The sequence below is a fragment of the Accipiter gentilis genome, chromosome W (assembly GCF_929443795.1).
Source record: "Accipiter gentilis chromosome W, bAccGen1.1, whole genome shotgun sequence".
NCBI classification, from domain to species: domain Eukaryota; kingdom Metazoa; phylum Chordata; class Aves; order Accipitriformes; family Accipitridae; genus Astur; species Astur gentilis.
Window position 1 is genome coordinate 13,842,921 of NC_064918.1, and position 23,026 is coordinate 13,865,946.

The following is a 23,026-nucleotide window of genomic DNA, read 5'->3' on the forward strand; positions in this document are numbered from 1 at the left end:
AGGGATGGAAGATAACGTCTCCTGTTATTCCAAAGTACTAAAGGCGGGCTTTGGAGTGCACTTTCAGTCTTCTTTCTTTACCTTTAGGAGCACACATTACTTTTATTACACATATAGATAGATAGTTATGGCTAAAAGTACCACAACAGAAAAACAGTGTTTTTCATTTCAATTGTTTTGCTTTTCAGTCAGCTTGTCTTACTCAAAAGCAACAAAAGACCCTTGAATTCATTTATATTTCAAAGCATAGTCACTCTTTGACATATGTTTTGGTGGATGTTTAAACTACTTTGCTGACTTTGTTACTTTATATAAATGTTTAAAGACAATTCAATAAAGTGCAATTTCTTTGAGACAGATACTATCGTGTCAGTTTGAGGTAATCATGGCCATGCCTGCTTACATATTTCTAATGCCATTTGATAGGTGTCACTGACTTTTATGAAAATCTTTGAGGCACTTCCTCATAGACTGTGTTTGGAATTACTGTACATATCTCTTTCCTGGCCTCTGGGTGAATCTTACAATGTAAATAAGTTCATATGGCTGGTACACAGAGGGATGTGTGTATTACTAGAGCCAGTATTTCAAAAGGGTATGCATGGTTTCAACCAAAATTAAGAACAGGACAGTCCTGTGAAAACACTTCCCCCCCCCCCCCCCTTTTTTTCCTAGTTCGTTCTTTAAATGAAGAATGTTGGAGGTGAAGCTTTCCAAAGAATTCTTTTAAGCAATGTAAATAAAGTTATGTGTCATATTACTTGGACATTTTTTTCTTTTGAAATCGTTGGTATTGAGACATAACAGCTTAGCAAACAAATTAGGGTTGTTAAAATTTTCAGATATATCTATTACTGAATTATCAGCATGTTGAGCCAAGATCATAGAATCATAGAATCATTTAGGTTGGAAAAGACCTTCAAGATCATCGAGCCCAACCATCAACCATGCCCACTAAACCACGTTCTGGACTACCCCGTTGAAACAAGGGGAGTCAAAAGAATCTCAGTAGACATAATAAAGGGGGATGAAAGATGATGTTTAGTGCTTACATTGTTGAAATTAGCTGAGGTAGAGACAGTCCTTGATAAGAAGAGCTGGTCCCAAGAACCAGCCAATGAGGTAGAGACAGTCCTTGAGAAGAAGCAGGAGCCAGCTAAGACTGGTCTTGCGGCTTGGGTGAATACCAAGAAATCACTGAGCCTGCGCAAGGAAAGAGGTTACTAGCGGTGATGAAGAGGAGTCATCTATCTTCATCTCTGTGACCACCAGACGACCACCATGAAGAGGCACTGCGCAAGCGCAGTTGGGAGGAGACTATGGAAATGACGTCTCGGAGCTAATTTTAATACGAAGCGGGGATAGGTCATGCATATGTATAGGCGTATTGTGAATATGTAATACTTGACTGTATAAACTTGAGGCAAACTGCCAAGTCGGGCGCGCACGACTTTGCTGGGACTACCCCCCGTGCTGCCCAGCGCTGAATGAACATACTTACTTTACAATCTCACCGATTGTGGAGTCTGTTTTCCGCATGTCACCGTCTACTCACTTTTTGAAACCTCCAGGGATGGTGACTCAACCACTTCCCTGGGAAGCCTATTCCAATGTCTGACAACCCTCTCAGTAAAGAAATTTTTCCTAATATCCAACCTAAACCTCCCTTGCCGCAACTTGAGGCCATTTCTTCTTGTCCTATCTCCAGCCACCTGACAGAAGAGACCAGCAACCACCTCACTACAACCTCCTTTCAGGTAGTTGTAGAGAGCTATAAGGTCTCCCCTCAGCCTCCTCTTCTCTAGACTAAACAGCCCCAGCTCCCTCAGTTGCTCCTCATAAGACTTATGCTCCAGGCCCCTCACTAACTTGGTTGACCTTCTCTGGACACACTCCAGCACCTCAATGTCTTTCCTGTAGTGAGGGGCCCAAAACTTAACACAGTACTCGAGGTGTGGCCTCAACAGTGCCGAATACAGGGGAACAATCACTTCCCTGCTGCTGCTGGCCACACTATTTCTGATACAGGCCAGGATGCCGTTGGCCTTCTTGGCCACCTGGGCACACTGCGGGCTCATATTCAGCCAGCTGTCAACCAGCACGCCCAGGTCTTTCCCTGCCATGAAGCTTTCCAGCCACTCTTCCCCAAGCCTGTAGCATTGCATGGGATTGCTGTGACCGAAGTGCAGGACCCGGCACTTGGCCTTGTTGAACTTCATATGATTGGCCTCAGCCCATCTATCCAGCCCGTCCAGATCTCTTTGTAGAGCCTCCCTACCCTCAAGCAGATCGACCCTGCCTCCCAACTTGGTGTCGTCTGCAAACTTGCTGAGGGTGCACTCAATCCCCTCATCCAAATCATTGATAAAGATATTAAACAGAACGGGGCCCAACACCGAGCCCTGAGGAACACCACTTGTGACCCGCTGTCAACTGGATTTCACCCCATTCACCACAATACTCTGGGCTCATCCAGCCAGCCAGTTTTTTACCCAGCGAAGAGTACACTTGTCCAAGCCATGAGATGTTGTGGTTTAACCCCAGCCAGCAACTAAGCACCCTGCAGCCACTCACTCAATCCCCCCCCAGTGGGATGGGGGTGAAAATCAGGAAAAGAAGTAAAACTCATGGGTTGAGATAAGAACAGTTTAATAGAACAGAAAGGAAGAAACTAATAATGATAAGGATAATAATAAAAGGATTGGAATATACAAGTGATGCACAATGCAATTGCTCACCACCTGCCAACCGATGCCCAGTTAGTTCCCAAGCAGTGATCCGTCCCAGCCCCACTCCCCCCAGTTTATATACTGGGCATGATGTCACATGGTATGGAATACCCCGTTGGCCACTTTGGGTCAGCTGCCCTGGCTGTGTCCCCTCCCAACTTCTTGTGCCCCTCCAGCCTTCTTGCTGGCTGGGCATGAGAAGCTGAATAATCCCTGACTTTAGTCTAAACACTATACTTAGCAACAACTGAAAACATCAGTGTTATCAACATTCTTCTCATACTGAACTCAAAAACATAGCACTATACCAGCTATTAGGAAGACAATTAACTCTGTCACAGCCAAAACCAGAACACAAGGCAAAATACAAATGCCAGTACTTGTTATTAACAATGAAATAAAATGCTTTTAAAAATATGACTACCACATAAAAAGTCAACTATACACTTTTAAAAACACTGAAAAGCTCTATACAGTAAAACACCAAACCTGTCATATGTAACTATGCTATTGAAGCAACCAATATTCATTAATATCTTATTCCCATTTAAAGGTAATGTATTGGTTTTGTTTGGCAAGGTTTTGGTAGCGGGGGGGGGGTTACAGGGGTGGCTTCTGTAAGAAGCTGCTGGAAGCTTCCCCTGTGTTCGAGAGAGAGCGAGCCTATACCAGCCGGCTCTAAGACGGACCCGCCGCTGGCCAAGGCCGAGCCAATCAGTGATAGTGGTAACGCCTCTGTGATAACATTTTTAAGACGGAAAAAAAAGTTGGGACGGGGAGAAACTGCCGCCGGAGTGAGGAGTGAGAACATGTAAGAGAAACAAGCCTGCGGACACCAAGGTCAGTGAAGAAGGAGGGGGAGGAGATGCTCCAGGCGCCGGAGCGAAGATTCCCCTGCAGCCCGTGGTGAAGACCCTGGTGAGGCAGGCTGTCCCCCTGCAGTCCAGGGAGGTCCACGGTGGAGCAGATCTCCACCTGTAGCCCGTGGAGGACCCCACGCCGGAGCAGGTGGGTTCCCGAAGGAGGCTGTGACCCTGTGGGAACCCCGCGCTGGAGCAGGCTCCTGGCAGGACCTGCGGATCTGTGGAGAGAGGAGCCCACGGAGCAGGTTTTCTTGCAGGACTTGTGACCCCGTGGGGGACCCGCGCTGGAGCAGTGTGCTCCTGAAGGACTGCACACTGTGGAATGGACCCATGCTGGAGCAGTTCGTGAAGAACTGCAGCCCGTGGGAATGGCCCACGTTGGAGGAGTTCGTGGAGGACTGTCTCCCGTGGGTGGGACCCCACGCTGGAGCAGGGGAAGAGTGTGATCAGCCCTCGTCCTGAGGAGGTGAAGCGGCAGAAAATAACGTGTGATGACCATAAACCCCATCCCTGTCCCCCTGTGCCGCTGGGGGGGCTTGGTGGTGAAATCCGGGAGGGTAGTTGTGCCCGGGAAGAACGGAGGGGTGGTGGGAAGGTGTTCTGAGATTTCATTTTACTTCTCATTACCTTGCTCTGGTTGATTTGTAATAAATTGAGTTAATTTTGCAAATTGAGTCTGTTTTGCCCGTGACGGTAATAGTGAATGATCTCTCCTTTCCTTATCTCGACCCGCGAGCCTTTTGTTATATTTTCTCTCCCCTATCCAGCTGAGGATGGGGGAGTGATAGAACGGCTTTGGTGGGCACCTGGTGTTCAGCCAGGGTTAACCCATCACAGGTAAGAACTCTAAATGAATTCATGACATGAAGAAATTCATGTAATATAATATGACTTTATACAATCTCAATGTTATTAGAAGAGTGAAAAGAAGTATTCTGTTATTTCATTTCAGGGTGTGAATGAAAACTATGCAACAGCAAATAAATTTTTTAATGCTTTCATTGTAGCTAAGGGGACACAACTGTTTGAAATTAATTGCACTTGATCTCATTGTGGTGGGTTGACCCTGGCCAGATGCCAGGTGCCCACCAAAGCTGTTCTATCACTCCCTCTCCTCAGCTGGACAGGGGAGAGAAAATATAACAAAGAGCTTGAGGGTCTAGATAAGGACAGGAGAGATCACTCACCAATTACCGTCACAGGCAAAACAGACTCAACTTGGGGAAAATTAACTCAATTTATTACAAATCAACCAGAGTAGGGTAATGAGAAGTAAAACCAAATCTTAAAACACCTTTCCCCCCACCCCTCCCTTCTTCCCAAGCACAGCTTCACTCCCAATTTTCTGTACCTACCCCCCCCCCAGCAGCACAGGGGGACAGGGAATGGGGTTTATGGTCAGTTCATCATATGTTATTTCTGCCGCTTCATCCTCCTCAGAGGCAGGACTCATCACACTCTTCCCCTGCTCCAGTGTGGGGTCCCTCCCACAGGCTGCAGTTCTTCACGAACTTCTCCAACCTGGGTCCTTCCCACGGGCTGCAGTTCTTCACGAACTGTTCCATCATTGGTCCCTGCCACAGCATGCAGTCCTTCAGGACCACACTGCTCAAGCGTGGTTCCTCCACAGGGTCACAAGTCCTGCCAGAAAACCTGCTCCGTGGGCTCCTCTCTCCACAGATCCGCAGGTCCTGCCAGGAGCCTGCTCCAGCGTGGGCTTCCCACGGAGTCACAGCCTCCTTTGGGCATCCACCTGCTCTGGTGTGGGGTCCTCCACAGGCTGCAGGTGGATATCTGCTCCACTGTGGACCTCCATGGGCTGCAGGGGGACAGCCTGCCTCACCATGGTCTTCACCATGGGCTGCAAGGGAATCTCTGCTCCGTCACCTGGAACATCTCCTCCCCCTCCTTCTTCACTGACCTTGGCGTCTGCAGAGTTGTTACTCTCACATATTCTCACTCCTCTCTCCAGCTGCAGTTTCTGTTGCACAGCAAGTGGGGTTTTTTTCCCCTTCTTAAATATGTTAGCATGGACGCGCTACCACTGTCGCTGATTGGCTTGGCCTTGGCCAGTGGTGGGTCTGTCTTGGAGCTGGCTGGCATTGGCTCTATCGGACACAGGGGAAGCTTTTAGCAGCTTCACAGAAGCTGCCCTAGACAGGGTAGGTGGCCAGAAAGAGCTAAAGGGCCATTATGCAGCCATGATCACCTGCAAATTGCTGTCTCCAGCAGCTGTTATCTTTTGTCTGGCAGTTTTGTCAGAATTTGCTAACTTTTGGAAATGGTGTAGACCAAACCTCCAAGCTGTAAAGTATCATCAGGTTACCAAAAAAGCTTTTGAATTGGATCCAACAGCAGTTGGACTGCTGAGGCTTTCAGGCTTCTGGTGTGATACAGGGGACGCACCATGACAGAGGAGGATGAATACTCTCACCGTCAGCCAGGTAACTAATTTTTTTTTTCTCTCATAAGCGCATAAATTAAGAGTTACAGGTTATAAATTATGAAACTTTATGACTTCAATGGTGAATAAGTGAATTCACATGATAGACTAGTCTGGGCAAAAGGGGATTGAACCCCTGTTTGTCATGGGTTTTGTATTTCTTGATGAGCTCATAAAATAAAGTTTAAATCATGGAGTACGTTGTCCTGTAAATTTGAGAGATCCAAATGGACCGTGACAGTAGACCTACAGTTTTGGGTTTTTTTAACTATATTTTAAATGCCAGATCAAAATTATCATGTTTAATTTACTTTATTCTCAGTGGTTTTGCTTAGATTTATGAATTACCTTGGATTAATAGCTATATAGCATTATGGTTTTATAGTGTAATTGGGTGTGTCTAAGTGCATTCCATTTTATGACTTGCTTTAGGGTACATTTTGGATGAACTGTGTAATATAAAATACATTTGGTGTTATGTTTTATATAATGCCAGAGAAAGCACAAGTGCATTTTAAGTTTCTAGGTTTATGGGTTCCATGTCTGGAAAACATGGGAGGACAAATCTCCTTATTTTCAGTTTTTCTCAAATTATTCTGAGTCTTTTCCATTTCAGTTTTTCACAATAACCTTTGAATTATTGAACCTTTGTGTCAATAATTATTTTCAGTTAGAACAAAATAAATAGTCCACCCTGAATGATAGTATAAATACTGGTATTGTTGTCCCAAAACGGGGTTATTCACCCAGTGTGCAAAGAGCCGATAACACACAGAGTCGAGATATTTATTTCATGTCTGCACAGAGATGGGTGCTAGGTGGTAACTCCACAAAGCTAGCACACGCTTGAAACGCAAACAGGGTCTTATATACACATCAGGATCAAGGAAAAAGTGGTAACAAAATGCATGATTGGTTGCAAACAATTTATATAACAAAAGTACTTCTATGCATGTCTAGGTAATTACCTAACTCATTATATTAAGGTGGTCTTACATTTGCATACTCATTATGCACAAGTGGGTGTCATTTTTAATATTAAAATCAAGCTAAGTTAGGTAAGGACACACTTTTTTTTTTTTTTTTTGACACTACTCCAGAACTGGGCACTTATGATATAAATCAGAAGTAAGGCAATAGCATTGACAGAACCTCATTTTTTTCACCTCCTTGCTTCAATGGATTCAATGCAGGGACCTTCCATTCTTGTTCCTATGGCTTCAATAACAGATTGTCCTTCCGACATCACCATCACACTTTCTAACACTCCCATTGAAAAAGTCAAATCAGAGTAAGATCTAACCAAAGCAAAGCCAATATCCTTCACCCTCTTATACAATCCACAGGTGACTGACATGCTGTGTTAGACCTTTCTCCTTTCTGGTCTTTGGAGGGATCAGAGTGAAATGCTTTGTGTTAGCTGGTGCACTGCAGTTGTTAACACCTAGAACTTCTGATTAGTAAAATCCAAATTATAAAGCAGAGGCTTTTGTATAGATTGTCATGAACTGCTATTGCCCTCATTTAGTGCTTTTGATACACTTACCCCAAAAACTACAATTACTCATCAACCTTATGGACTATTCCCTGACTCCTTTTGAGCCTTTTAAGCCTATGAGATACCTCCCCTCTTTCACTGCATTTGTCTTGATGTGTCTCTCCTTTTCTTTATTCTGCATAGACAGAAAGAGAAGCATCTTTGTGCTGTCAGAATGAAAAAGACTGAACCAAAAAGTCCTCTGAAGTTTAGAAACTTGCATCTTCTTTTTACCTTCTTTATGATTCCCAGGCCTGCCTTTTGTTGCCATTACAGCTTCTATGTTTTTATAAATTTGTGGACCTGTAGTCAAAATGCTACTCCAATGAACCCCTTTACAGGCATCTAAATAAAAAACCACTCCCTTAGAGCTGCTGAGCCCTCTCATCTGCCCCAATTTCAAACGGGTCAGTAAACAATAGGTTTCCTTCCAACATAACATTGGAAATTCATGTTGGAATATAACAACCACTGTCTGGGAAGACAGAATGTGATTTAGAGAAACCAAATTACTAGGCAAGAAGAATACCATTCATGAATTCCTTACAGACTTAAAACTGAAAAGGCAAATGAGTCACTAATGTTATGCTAAAATGAAAACTGTAATGTACTGAACTTTTTGAGCTACTGTACCAACAAAGAACAGAAGTTTTCCATACAAGTGTCATGAGATTGGCTTCAGCAGCAGAAGTCTGACTAATGAATCGCTAATGTGATGTAACAGTGGTTGATACCTTGTCTCATAACAAAGTACTAGAGAAGTATTAATTTCTCAGAATTGATTCAAAGTATTAAGTATGAATCATTCTAACAAAGAGATAAGATCCAAAATTTTATTCATTAAAGAACATGCGAAACAACTCAAGATACATTTTGTAGGCCAAAGGTTAAACTAGCTAATGAGTTTCCTCATTTATTTTGGAAACTGGAATCATTATAATATCATTCTATAATTTCTGATTGTTACTGTAGTCTCTTAATAATGCACTTCAGATTAACAGGAGTCTATGCTTAGTGTTAAGTAAATACAATAATTACACACTGTATTTTCCTTGCTACTCTCTCCTCTACTTTTGGGCACCTAAAAAGTTTTACTGGCAATAATGAACTGAATCTCACAATGTATGGAAGTACATGATGAAGCTGGCTGCCAGAGTAGAGAACTGGATTGAGCATTTATGTGACTCCCAGCCCTGTGTTGCTAATGTCTCTGCATGCTGGCTAAACTTGGTGTCCCCACAAGCACAGGCAGGCTGCGTCAGATAGCCAAGGGAATGGCAAATACCTAAAAATACATGTGCATCATAACAGGGTTCAGTATCTAACAGGAGTTAGACCTTAAACTGGCTTTGGAGCTTTTGAAAATCTATTTAGATGCTGCTTTGCATTGTAAGTATCTAAAAGCCTTTGAAAATTCTATTTTAAGCAATTTGTCCATACACATCAGCAAATTTGTAACAGGATCTGGACAAGTATAAACAGCAGAAATAGCATCTCAAAGCATATGGAGACCTGCAACTTCAACTAGTTAATTTGGAAAAAAAAAATTTTAAAAATTCCACAAACCAGTAACATCATTAAAAATGAAGTAAAAGAAAAAAAGAAAAAAAAAAGAAAGCATCTGCCTGCTACTGACTTCACACTCCCAGTGATCTTTGCAAGTCTAAAAGTCTAAGACATTTCCATTTAATGTTTGTAAGGTGTCAATTGTTTTCAAAATATAATCTTCATTACCCAATCTTTACATAGACATTTGGTCTTAAATACTGCATGTACATTGGTCATATATCCATGCAATATGTAAGAATGAACATCTGTATAAAGGCTGTGAGGCAATGAAGACTAATGCTAACTTTATCTGTGAGCTTTTCATAACTCCTACCAAATCAGCTGCCCACAAACCACAGGAGTTCACCACGTAAGCACATAGAAATGTTGTTTGGAAAGGACAGGATGATGATGATTTTCAGTTCATAAGATATTTATCCCAAGACACATTCATTCATCTGTTGCACATTTAAATGTCTGCTTTTAGCCACTTGCTGGAGCAATACTGAATCAAAAGAGCATCTCTTTTTAATAACAGCTTCATTCTGCACTGACTTAAAAGCAGTCACGGTATAATCTAAAGCAGTAGAAATAAGGTGTGAGTTCAGGAAGTCCAAGCCACAAGGAAGGAGATTCTGCACCAAAGATACAGCTACCCAGGGGTGATTAATGGGAGTGTGGAGCCCAAATCCCACAGGAGGAAAGGAAAAGAGAAGGCCAAGTAAGGTACTCCTCTTTGCAAGGAGTGTCTGCAAACCTGCCTGGTGGCTGTCAAGGGCTGAGGTTCAGATGTTTCCTTAGAACATCACCAGACAGCTTTCACTCAAGGTTTAGTTTGTAATCCAGGACTGGTCCAATGATAAATGAGTTTTGGTTGTTTTTAAGAAGAAAATTAATGGGAAGAATATTAAGTATCTTTGTAAGGTTTGTGGACTCATTCAGCTAATGCTGTATGAGAAATAACAATTAGAATATTAATTACATTTAATTACAATAAAAACATTTTTATGTGGGCATTTAAATCAAAGAATACTTGGAAATAATTTATCACAGTTTGAATGCTTTCAAATTGCTTTCAGATATTTATTAGCTATCACTAGCCTTCATTTTTAAGCAATACGTACAGTCATGCATGAACAATTACATCCTGCAGATGGAATTTATTCACATACATCTTTCCTAGGATGGAACGTGTTCCTGGACCAGGTTCCGGTTTGGTCTAAACACTGTCAGTTTGGGTTCAGATTGATCAATTCCAGTAAGGAGTTCAGTAACAAGTTCCTGAAACAAGAATTCTTCACCCTCAGAGACCACTATTCCAAATTGGTGCTTTGTGCTGCAGCCTCCATGAAGGATGTGACTGTTTAATTGGTTTGTGATGGATGCTGAAGGTTCTGCGACTGCAAGACTGATTTATTAGGAGCTTTACAGACTAGTCCATGGCTACGTGTTTTGTTTTGACCTGAATATTCTTTTTTTTTAAACAATTTTTGCATTGACCATAGCATTTACTCCTGAGTGATGCTCTTGATGTCGGTATTTCTGCTCAGCAGTCTTATTAAGCCCTGAATTGGACCATGAAATGCCTTTGACTAAGATGCAAATAAGAGAGGCATTGCCTAGTGTAATAAACTTTGCATGACCAATTTGTTAATCAAACCTGTTGATTGTAAAATATATTGATCTCTACAAAACTCAGTAATTAAGCTGCTTTTAACGGTAATAACTGCAGTAACTGGTGCAAAAACTAGATATTGAGCTAAGTAAGTAGGATGTGTCAGTCTTGATTACCTTATCTTATAACTCCTCAAAAGCAGTTTTCTGAGAAAATAAGGAACTGATCCCAGAAACCAGCTAAGGCCGATTCTGTGGCTTGGATAGATAAACTTGAGGGAGTGTCCTCTTGGAACTAATTGTAATACCCCTTGGAACTAATTGTAATACCTTAATTGTAATACCTATTGGAATTCATTTTAATGCGAAGCGGGAATAGGTCATGAATATGTATAGGCGTACCGGGAAATCCCATACATATGTAACACTTAACTGTTTAACTATGAGACACGTTACTGCATCAGGTGTGTGCCGTTGGTGGAGCGGAGACTCCCCGGCCACCCAGCGCTGTTTTGCCTGCTTGATTGCTTGCTTCAATAAACCTTGATTGGATTATACACGGGTTGGTGTACAAATTTCCGTCGCAATTTATAACACCTAGTGTCCTGGGTTCAGCTGGGATAGAGTTAATTTTTACAGGAACCTGGGAGGTGGGGGGCATAGCCGGGGCAGCTGACCTGAACTAGCCAAGGAGCTATTCCATACCATGTGACATCATGCTCAGTATATAAATGGGGAGCGGGCTGGGGGGGAGGGGGGGGCTGTCTCTCTCTCGACTTTCGGTGAGGGGGAGCGTCGGAGCGTTGGGTCCCGGGTGGTGAGCAGTTGTACTGTGCATCACTCTTTTTGTATACTCTTTCATTAGTACCGTTGTTGTTGTTGTAACCTTTTTGTGTGTGTGTGTGTTGTCCCAGTAAACTGCCTTTATCTCAACCCTCGAGGTTCCAGGTTTTTTTTTCTTTTCTCTCCTCCGTCTCCCCCCTATCCCACCGGAGGGGGGCGGGAGGACTGAGCGAGTGGCTGCGTGGTCCTTTGTTACCGGCTGGGCTGTAACCACGACACCTAGTAATAACAGGTCAATAATGTATGAATGTTTTACTTACCCCTGAGAAGCTTATTTTGTGAATTTCTTACTCTCTGAGTTTTTTATCTGTTTGTTGGGGTTTTTTTCAGATGCATCTCGTCTTACCATATAAAACTAAAGCTGTACTGTCATTTAAAAATTACTCTGATGATTTTTTCAGTCTAGTGATCTGTGATACTGACCTTTAAAGAAATTTTGCAGTATTTTAAGGGCTCTACCTGTATTTCTCTGCTCATACCTTTATATGAGCATTGCTAATGTGTGTTGCTAAGTGATAAGCTAAACTGACAGGGACCTTTGGGGAAAATCTTATATTCCCCGGGGAAAAAAATTCAGTCCCAAATGTTTGTCATGGACCCATATGATTTCCTTATGCAAAATCATATGCAACATGTGTACTTTCTATTGTCTTAGCTGCCAAAATCATTGTCATATGTACCACTTTAGTTATCTGGAATCAGCATTAACTGCAGCTAGGCATATTGCTAATTTCCCCCCTGGAAAATCAATATAAGATCTTTGCCAAGACATAGTATCCCATAAAGTTGGCTTTGACATATTTTCACCATTTCCAGGAAGTTGTGATTGCCTCATTAGAATATTCTGACCACCAGAACATTTTGTCAAGCATCTTTATACCTCCCTGTCATGTGTATAGGTAGTTTGGTATGTTGGTATGTTGTCTAATCTTACATCACAACCTACACACTGTTGGCGCAGTGCTCCCAAGCAATGGAAATAGATTGCTTTAATCCTTTTGTGTGGTAAGATTACTGTCATCTTCTGTTTTCCTATGTCACTTTTTAATTGCTTTACAAAAGTGGCTAGAGCTCCCATCTGTGATCAAGGCCCATTAGGTTAGGCAGTGCTTGAAATCTAATCTTCTGACTTCCTGCTCAAAGCCTAAAGTTTGGTATTTTTCTTCTTTCTTTTCTGTCGCCTCGGCTTCCTTCCTTCACCTGGCATGTGTACTGAGAAACTCTATTTGCCAGACATTTCTTATACACATAGCTAAATGCACTAGTCTTTCAAGAATTTACAGTGAAATATATATGTCTGCATGAGGAAGTTTAGCTATAAGGTTTTAAAGCATGTCACTTCAGTTTTCTTATTTTCTACCAGCTTGTTCTGGAAAAAAAAGTATTAATTCTGCAAATAATTTCTTTTCAGAGTGAGGAATATGGATTTCACTTATCATTCTTTAAGTCATTGTCATAGAAACATTAGTTAAAACACATCATAAAAGCCTTCCCACATCAGCTTTGGAAGACCTCTTTTTTTCCAAATTTAAAGGATCCATTTTCCTTTTTGGTGATCTAAAAAAAAGAAACCCCCCCAAAAAAACCAAAAAAACCCAAAACAAAACAAAACAAAACCCAAAAAAACCCACAACTGGTTTTTAGAGCCTCTTGCTTACCTGCTATCTCCCAGATACATTTTGCTTCCAAAGAACCTGGCTAAAATAATGTCATCTTTATGGCCAGAGGTTTTCTTATTATGTCTCCCAAAATCTTGATCAGGCATATGCTGTTATAAACTGACTGGGACCAAAGCTGCAAAGAAGCAATGTGCTAAATGATTCTCAACAAAGATTTATCATCCAATGCTAACTCTATTGCTTTGTGAGTCTGTATTTTGTTTGGCAAAGAAACTGTAATGAAGATCAGAATGACAAATAGAGAAGATTATTAAGAATTTCTTAGATTTCCAAAGAAACAGAACTGGGCTCAACATATTGTGAAGAACAAATTGGTTCTTGGGAATAACTGTAGGTTATACACTAGATAACTTTATTGATAGTCCAGAAGAGATTCCATCTCTAGGCAGACCACCAGGAACAGATATGCCACAAAAGGGTAGGAACTCTTCTGCCTTCAAAGCATACATTGGTACTGTTCTTATCTGTACTTTCTCCCAAGTAAAGACTAAAACTCATCCCACAGTCAGTTCTCGCTGCCAAAACACTTTCAACATAATGGACTCAAAAGCTGCACAATGTACAATGTTGGAAATCCTTGTTTACCTTCATTAAGTGTGTCCCCCAGGAGCACATTGGCAACAAGGCAACAGAAATATTTCTTTTCTTTCTCTTTTCCAAGTTTTTTCACTTTTCAAATCTAAGGCCCAATCTGCTTTTATTGTGAAGTTAGTCACATAGTCTTTGATGTAGATTATTTTTGGAAAAACTCATAAACTGCCAAAATAGAAACAGCCTACCTTCTTAGAAAGAAAGCAGAAACTGAGGCATTACTCCTGTGTATCAGGATAAGCTGTTTTAAGCAGGGAGGAAAATAAGGGTGATGTTAACCTGCAAAGCTACCACCTTCCCTGTCCTTCTGATCCCTTTCTGTACCCTATGTGTCCCTGTGTTCTGATAAGAGATTACCAGTAAATAATGACAGATTCAAGAAGCTGCCCCCCCTGCCCTTTCCTTAATGATGCTTAATTTCCCCTTACTCTGTCTCATTACATGTTGTCTTGATTATGAGTGCCTTGGGGCCAGGTCTATGTGTGGTTATATGTTTAGAAAGGACCAAGCACACACCAAGTGCTACCAGAATCCAACTGTTATAGTCATTTTTTTATTGTTTGTGATCAGCTTTGTAGGCTGGGAGTGATCAGGCCATTCTGTATTTGGCTGGAAGTTCAGGGGGGAATAGGAATAGGTCCCCCAGCCTGACCTTCTTTGAGTCTGAGCCCTCAACCTGGTGTCTGTGGGACCAGAACGGCTCTGCTTTGACTGCTGTGCTGTTTGAGATATATAGAAAGCTTCTGCTCCAAGACAAACTAGAGTTTGGGGATTTTCAAAAACTGTCATGATATTTCACCTTGAAGTGATGCATTTTTTTAATCCAGTTTTGCAGAACTGTCTTGAGCATTATTGCTGGTATTTTCATCAGTTTAGCTATGATCTTCATTTGCGTCCTCCAGGAAAGTCTGGGAGCAGATGTCCTGACAGCTGAATACTCCCAGAAATTTTGCCTGGATATGCATTATTTGATTTTATTTGGTGTTTTAAACTATTTGGTACTGTATTGCTGCTGTACTCTTGAATAGTTACTGCCTTCTAGTTAAAATACAGATGCATGAATGGCCTTGTAAGCAATTTGGAAAGGGATGGGTTTGGGATCTGAAATTATATTGACAGCCTTAGGATGTGTATCCTGTGCCTAAGGCTTGATCTTGCTTCAATTAAAGTAATATATACCAGGGATTATAGGACTTGGTTGCCTTCAGTAGTAAGGTGACTGTGGATTCAGCAGCCAGAAAAGGTCCTTCTCGTCTGAAGATCTTACGAAGGCCATGGCCAAATTCCTGTCCAGCAGTCATAAAAACATGTAACTTGTAAACGGTTATTAAAGCTTCATGATATACAGTGTTAGGAATAAATGTGTGCTGCTATATTGCAAGAATAATAAGAAGCATCCAGTCATGTGAGGGGTCCTCTTAGATGTAGGTCTTTATCTCCTGCACTGGGTCCACCCACTTCAGAGGCAGAAAGCAATGCCCACAGGGGTACATGGGCAGAGCACGACAGCCTGGAGAAGGACAGCGACAAAGGAGGAATGAAGAGGGATGCACAGGCTTTCCTGGCAGTCCAGGAAACCTCCAGCTTCAGTTAAGCACCTTGCATCCAAGTGTCTCCCTTCTTCAGCAGCTGTGTTCAATATGGACTGTGCCTTATGTGGACACATGCCTCATATTTCATATTGATCCCATTCTGATGCATTTAAACTGCTGATTTAAAAACTTAGCATTTGTTTAGGAACAGTCTCTGGGAACAATTAATTTTGAAAAGAAATACAGCAAGTTCTTACTTTTCTAAAAAATAAAGCCACATAAATGTCCTGGAACATATTCCAGTTTCTCTTCACTTTTTGCATGCTGTTACATCCCTAGAGCTTAAATCTCTAAAATATAGACTGCTTATGCTTACACTAGCGTGACTAGATGCAACAACCTGCATTGATTCTGTATTTATCATTGTTCCCTACTAATTAAGCAAATATTCATCTGTGTGACTATTCGTAGGAGGGGGAAGGAGGAGGGGAATCTTTTCAAGTATCAAGGTTCATTTTAAGGGGAAAAAAGTGAGCTCTTAGCAATAGCCTTGGCCTTGAAAAGCAACATTGTTATGTATCTGTAGAACAGTAGGAAAAGAAACAAAAGTGCACAACATGCAATGAAGATTATCTGTAACAAAAGTTTTTAAACTGCATTGTGCTGTGTGTGCTGCTCAAGGAAAAATAGCTCTTGGTGTCTGAATGAAGCAGAACTCATATGGTGCAATGAAGGCGCATGGTGACTGACTGTGCTGGCACCTGGCCAGCTCACCATGGAGTACCAGCCTGCACTGAACTGCAAACAGCACTTAGTCCAGTTTTTCTTCCAGATTGTAACTCTGCAAAGCTCAGAGGTTTCACATTAGACAAATCCAGCAGGTTTTGGCCGATGTGACTTTGAGCAAACACAAAAACCAAAATGAAACTCAGGAGATTAGAAAGAAAATGTTTATGTCAAACCTCAGGAAACCAAAACATGGCAATCTTGAGCAACTGTCTCTGTGAAATAATTGCTGAGAACACATGAGTTAAAAAACATAATAAATCTTTTACAACCTAATCTATGCATGATTCACAGTTGCCTTGTAGATGTGTATAGAAGCCAAATTCCCTACAGAACAGTAACATGTTGGCTATTATGCTTCTGGTTTATCTCTTTTTACCCAGCAGAAGGACAAGATCAGTTTTTTGCAAGGAGGGAAATTTCCACCAATAATAAGTGGGAGAGAAAGCTTTTAGTGTGACTGTCGTGGTTTCAGCCCGGCCGGTAACAAAGGACCACGCAGCCGCTCGCTCACTCCTCCGCCCCCCTCCGGTGGGATGGGGAGGAGATGGAGGAGAGGAAAAAAAAAGAAAAAAGAAACTGGAACGTCGAGGGTTGAGATAAAGGCAGTTTACTGGGACAAACACAAAGAAATTACAACAACAACAACGGCACTAATGAAAAAAAAAGTATACAAAAAGAGTGATGCACAGTGCAACTGCTCACCACCCGGGACCCGACGCTCCGCCACTTCCCCCACCGAAAACAGAGACCACCCCCCGGCCCGCTCCCCATTTATATACTGAGCATGAAGTCACATGGTATGGAATAGCTCCTTGGCTAGTTCAGGTCAGCTGCCCCGGCTATGCCCCCCACCTACCAGGTTCCTGTAAAAATTAACTCTATCCCAGCTGAACCCAGGACATTATCCACCCCTTATTCTATACCATCTACATCATGCCCAGATCTTACATTATTTTTTTTTTTAATCAACCACTACAACTTTCCTTGTCTTATATATAAGTATATGGACTCCACCCCCCGACCTCGCGCACACACACACATGGTGTTCCTTTAGCCTATGGGCTATCCCTCTAATGTGTCCATCGATTTTGGGGCTCCATCTGTTGTAACAGTTCTTCAGGATAAGAGAGAGATGGTGTGAGATGTTGGGTTGTTGTACGCTGCCTCTGGAACTTGTGGCTAGTACATTTGGTGTAACTCATGTCCCAGGTCTGCAGGTCCAAGATGTTGATCTTGAGGTGGGTGCCAGTTCAAGTTCTATCGCTGTTGTACTTGGCTCAGTTTCAAAAGTCCATCCTGTAGTCATTTGGATAATTCTCACAATAATACCCTTGATATGGCATATAGACACTATAGATACAATGACATGCATTGGCAGGTTATTTAGCAGTTAAATATCATACAGCCCAATTCACTGGCTATTCTCTCCCAAAATCAAATCTCCCTGAGGTACACATCGAACCTCCCCATCCTTCTGCATCACCCACCAGGTGTACCCACGTCCTTGAGCAAAAACAACCCCTTGAATGGGTTTGCTTCTGCTTGAGGGAGGACTAACCCAGACTGTCTTTCCTAACATACTCCTCATGCGCACTACAGGGACATTATCCCCTTCTACAGTATGTGGAACTCTTGGTTGGGCGGGGCCAGCCCGATTGGCGGATCCTCTAGTATTAACTAACCAGGTGGCTTTTGTTAAATGTGTATCCCAATGCTTGAAAGTTCCACCCCCCATCGCTCTCAATGTAGTTTTCAGCAGTCCATTGTACCGTTCAGTTTTTCCGGAGGCTGGTGCGTGATAAGGGATGTGATACACCCACTCAATGCCATGTTCTTTGGCCCAGGTGTCTACGAGGTTGTTTCGGAAGTGAGTCCCGTTGTCCGACTCGATTCTTTCTGGGGTGCCGTGTTGCCATAAAATTTTCTCTTCAAGGCCCAGGATAGTGTTCTGGGCAGTGGCATGGGACACAGGGTATGTTTCCAGCCATCCAGTGGTTGCTTCCACCATTGTAAGCACATGGCGCTTGCCTTGGCGTGTTCGTGGGAGTGTGATATAGTCAATCTGCCAGGCCTCCCACTGTTTATATTTCAGCCATCACCCTCCATGCGACAGGGGATTTTGCCGCTTGGCTTGTTTAATTGCAGCACATGTTTCACATTCATGGATGACCTGTGCGATAGTGTCCATGGTCAAGTCCACCCCTCGATCTTGAGCCCATCTATATGTAGCATCTCTTCCCTGATGGCCTGAGGTATCATGGGCCCACTGAGCCATAAATAGCTCACCCCTACGTTGCCAGTCCAGGTCCACCTGAGACACTTCAATCTTGGCGGCCTGATCTGCCTGGTGGTTGTTTTGATGTTCTTCAGTGGCTCGACTCTTGGGTACATGAGCATCTACGTGACGTACTTTTACCACTAGCTTCTCTATCCGAACAGCAATATCTTGCCACAGTGCGGCAGCCCAGATGGGTTTACCTCTGCGCTGCCAATTGCCCTTCTTCCATTGCTGTAGCCACCCCCATAGGGCATTTGCCACCATCCATGAGTCAGTATAGAGATAGAGCACTGGCCACTTCTCTCTTTCAGCAATGTCTAATGCTAGCTGGATGGCTTTCACCTCTGCAAACTGACTCGATTCACCTTCTCCTTCAGCAGTTTCTGTGACTAGTTGTGTAGGACTCCATACAGCAGCCTTCCACCTTCGATGTTTCCCCACAATGCGACAGGACCCATCAGTGAACAGGGCATATTGCCTCTCATTTTCTGGCAGTTTATTATACAGCGGGGCTTCTTCGGCCCGTGTCACCTCTTCCTCTGGCGACATTACAAAATCTTTGCCTTCTGGCCAGTCCGTGATCACTTCTAACATTCCTGGGCGACTGGGGTTTCCTATGCGAGCTCGCTGTGTGATCACCGCGATCCACTTACTCCACGTGGCGTCAGTCGCGTGATGCGTAGAGGAAACTTTCCCTTTGAACATCCAGCCCAGCACTGGCAGTCGAGGTGCTAAGAAGAGCTGTGTTTCAGTACCAACCACTTCTGAGGTGGCTCAAACTCCTTCATATGCTGCCAAGATCTCTTTTTCAGTTGGAGTATAACGAGCCTCGGATACTCGATATCCCCGACTCCAAAACCCCAGAGGTCGGCCACGGGTCTCCCCAGGTGATTTCTGCCAAAGGCTCCAGGTAGGGCCATTCTCCCCAGCTGCAGTGTAGAGCATATTTTTAATATCTTGTCCTGTCTGGACTGGCCCAAGAGCTACTGCATGAGCAATCTCCCGCTTAATCTGTTCAAAGGCTTATCGTTGGTCAGACCCCACTTAAAATCGTTCTTCTTCCGAGTAACTTGGTAAAGAGGGCTTACAATTTAACTGTAATTTGGAATATGCATTCTCCAAAAACCCACAACACCTAAGAAAGCCTGTGTTTCCTTTTTATTAGTCGCTGAAGACATAGCTGCTATTTTGTTGATGACGTCCACAGGGATCTCACGACGCCCATCTTGCCATTTTACTCCTAAGAACTGGATCTCCTGCGCAGGTCCCTTGACCTTACTTTCTTTTATGGCAAAACCAGCCTTCAAAAGGATTTGGATTATTTTCTTCCCTTTCTCAAAAACTTCTTCTGCCGTGTTGCCCCATACGATGATGTCATCAATATATTGCAGGTGCTCTGGAGCTTCACCTTTTTCTAGTGCAGCCTGGATCAGTCCATGACAAATGGTGGGGCTGTGTTTCCACCCCTGGGGCAGTCGATTCCAGGTGTACTGGACGCCCCTCCAAGTGAAAGCAAACTGAGGCCTGCACTCCACTGCCAAAGGAATGGAGAAAAATGCATTAGCAATGTCAATTGTGGCATACCACTTAGCTGCCTTTGATTCCAGTTCATATTGAAGCTCTAACATATCTGGCACAGCAGCGCTCAGCGGTGGCGTGACTTCATTCAGCCCACGATAATCTACTGTTAGTCGCCATTCCCCATTGGATTTCTGCACGGGCCATATGGGACTATTAAATGGTGAGTCTTGCTGATCACTCCTTGGCTCTCCAGTTGGCAAATCAGCTTATGGATGGGGATCAGGGAGTCTCGGTTGGTGCGATATTGTCGCCGGTGCACCGTCGTGGTAGCAATTGGCACCTGTTGTTCTTCAACCTTCAGCAACCCCACAACCAAAGGGTCTTGGGAGAGACCCGGCAGGGTAGACAGCTGTTCAATCTCCTCCGTCTCCAATGCAGCTATACCAAAGGCCCAACGGTACCCTTTTGGGTCCTTGAAATACCCCCTCCTGAGATAATCTATACCAAGGATGCAGGGGGCCTCTGGGACAGTCGCAATGGGGTGTTTATGCCACTCATTCCCGGTTAGACTCATTTCAGCTTCCAATACGGTTAGCTCTTGGGATCCCCCTGTCACACCAGAGATACAGATGGGTTCTGCCCCTTTATAACTTGATGGCATTAGGGTACATTGTGCACCAGTGTCCACTAGAGCCTTATATTCCTGTGGGTCTGATGTGCCAGGCCATCGAATCCACACTGTCCAGTAGACTCGGTTGTCCCTCCCCTCCACCTGGCTGGAGGCAGGGCCCCTCTAATCCTGGTTAGAATATCCCTTACTCACTTTCTGCACATGTGAATCAGAAGTCCCTTCAAGGGGATCAGAAATGAGATCAGCCCATCTACTGCGTCTGGGGGACTGCTCACGGGAAACTGGAGCAGCAGTTTTCCAAGAAGAATTCTCTTTTCTGGTTGCTTTTTCTCGCAACTCCTGTACCCGTGCATCCAAGACTGAAGTGGGTTTTCCATCCCACTTCCTCATGTCCTCTCCATGGTCACGCAGGTAAAACCACAGGTTAGACCGTCGAGTGTACTTTCTCTCTCCTCTCTCTTGGGCAGAGGAACGCTTACTCCCAATAACTGCGATGCGGGCCTGTACAGGTGAGGAGGAGGACAGATCCACTTTGAATTGCTGGAACTCTTGGGACAACTCCTCTACAGCTGAGACACAGGCCTGTAGGGAGGAAGAGAGACTCCCTTCATATTGCTGGAGTTGGACAGCCAATTCATCCACCGTTTGTCCATAGCCTTCCTCCAGGACATTACTGCCAATGAGTTGGCATAGGTTGGTGGTGCACTTCGTAGAAACTTCCGCCGCATGGGTTGTGTGCATTGGACTTCATCTGGATCTGTGGGTGACTGCGCATTTTCTGGATCATTATAAATCACCTCCAGCACGGCTAATTCTCTCAGGTACTGGATACCTCTCTCCATGGTGGTCCACTTGCCTTGGTGACATGTAACTTCATCCCTGAAGGGGTATCTTTCCTTTACACCTAACAGAAGTCGCCTCCAGAGGCTGAGGACTTGTGTTTTTCTCCCAATCGCCTTGTCGATGCCCCCTTCCCTAGACAGAGATCCCAACTGCTTGGCTTCCTTACCCTCTAATTCCACACTACTAGCCCCGCTATCCCAGCATCGGAGCAGCCAGGTAACAATGTGCTCACCTGGGTGGCGGCTAAAATCTTTTCGCATGTCACGCAACTCACTCATGGATAGAGATCGGGTAATTATTTCAGGTTCTGCCTCTTCCTCCTGTTCTCGCGATGACCCTGGTTCGTCTTCATCTCTCGCTAAGCTAACTGATTTCTTTGTGTGTTTCTTTTTCTGTACAGGGGCGACTGATACTGGCACAGGTTGGTTCTCTGGTTTAGCTGCAGTGTCTGTCACCGGGGTAGGGGTAGTCATGGTACCTGTTGTCGTGGTAGGGACAGCCACGGTGCTTGTTGTCAGGGTTTGGGTAGCCACGGTGCATGTTGTCCTGTTTTCCATCTTTTCCCCCTTTTCCCCCCGAGGGTGCTGCATAATATCAAGCAGTGTTTGGTAGATACTGGCCAGGGCCCAGCACAGTGAGGCGAGTTGTATGTCTTTGGAATAGCCACAGCATTTTTCTTTCAAATATTCTGTCACTTCATAAGGGTTCTGTAGTTGTTCGGGAGTGAACTTCCAAGTCACTGGCGGTGAGAAGTTCTCTAGATACTTGCCCATATGCTCCCTCATGCCGTGCCACCCATGAGTATCCAGCTTTGGGGGAGATCTCTGAGTGGTACTCTTAAAGAGCCTTTTTGTAGCCCTAAACAAGTCCTGAAACATAGTCAGGAGGCATAGCACTAACAGCACACTGGCTTGCGCATCCCAAGGATATTCAAAATTCTCAAAAGCTGTTGTAATTAGTCAGAAGGAGAAAAGGGAGGTGAACGGACAGGGGGAAGTATCCCCCCCTAATTTCCCCATGGATTGGGTGTAATTACCAATAAAATCCGACAGAAGGCGCCCAAAGTATGGAAATATTATCACTGCCTCATACAGATACCAGCTTAACCTCATGACCAGTGATGTAATCATTTCATAAGTCGACATTGCCCAGTACAGCAAAATGATAATCCCAATCACTCTCCCAGACATGAGATACGCAACTACAGGCAATACATAGAGCATATAAGAGTTTACAAAACGCCACCATGTAAACAAATGAAACAACATTGTGACTAACATCTATATATCTAAGAAATGCGTTTGGCAAATTTGTTTCAACACGCTCTGGCCAGATCTGTCGTTATCTCAACCCTTCTGCCCCACGTTGGGCGCCAAAAAGGACTGTCGTGGTTTCAGCCCGGCCGGTAACAAAGGACCACGCAGCCGCTCGCTCACTCCTCCGCCCCCCTCCGGTGGGATGGGGAGGAGACGGAGGAGAGAAAAAAAAGAAAAAGAATCTGGAACCTCGAGGGTTGAGATAAAGGCAGTTTACTGGGACAAACACAAAGAAATTACAACAACAACAACGGCACTAATGAAAAAAA

General features: G+C 43.7%; 1 protein-coding gene across 1 annotated transcript in view; it reads right to left on the reverse strand.

Moving 5' to 3' along the window:
• Positions 1-17,125: 17,125 nt before the first annotated feature.
• The window catches only part of LOC126035287 (uncharacterized), a 546,802-nt gene continuing 540,901 nt past the window's right edge, over positions 17,126-23,026 (reverse strand). Inside the window, exon 3 of the mRNA XM_049793715.1 lies at positions 17,126-17,190. The gene's annotated coding sequence lies outside the window, so the exon portion shown is untranslated. The remainder of the gene's footprint in view (positions 17,191-23,026) is intronic.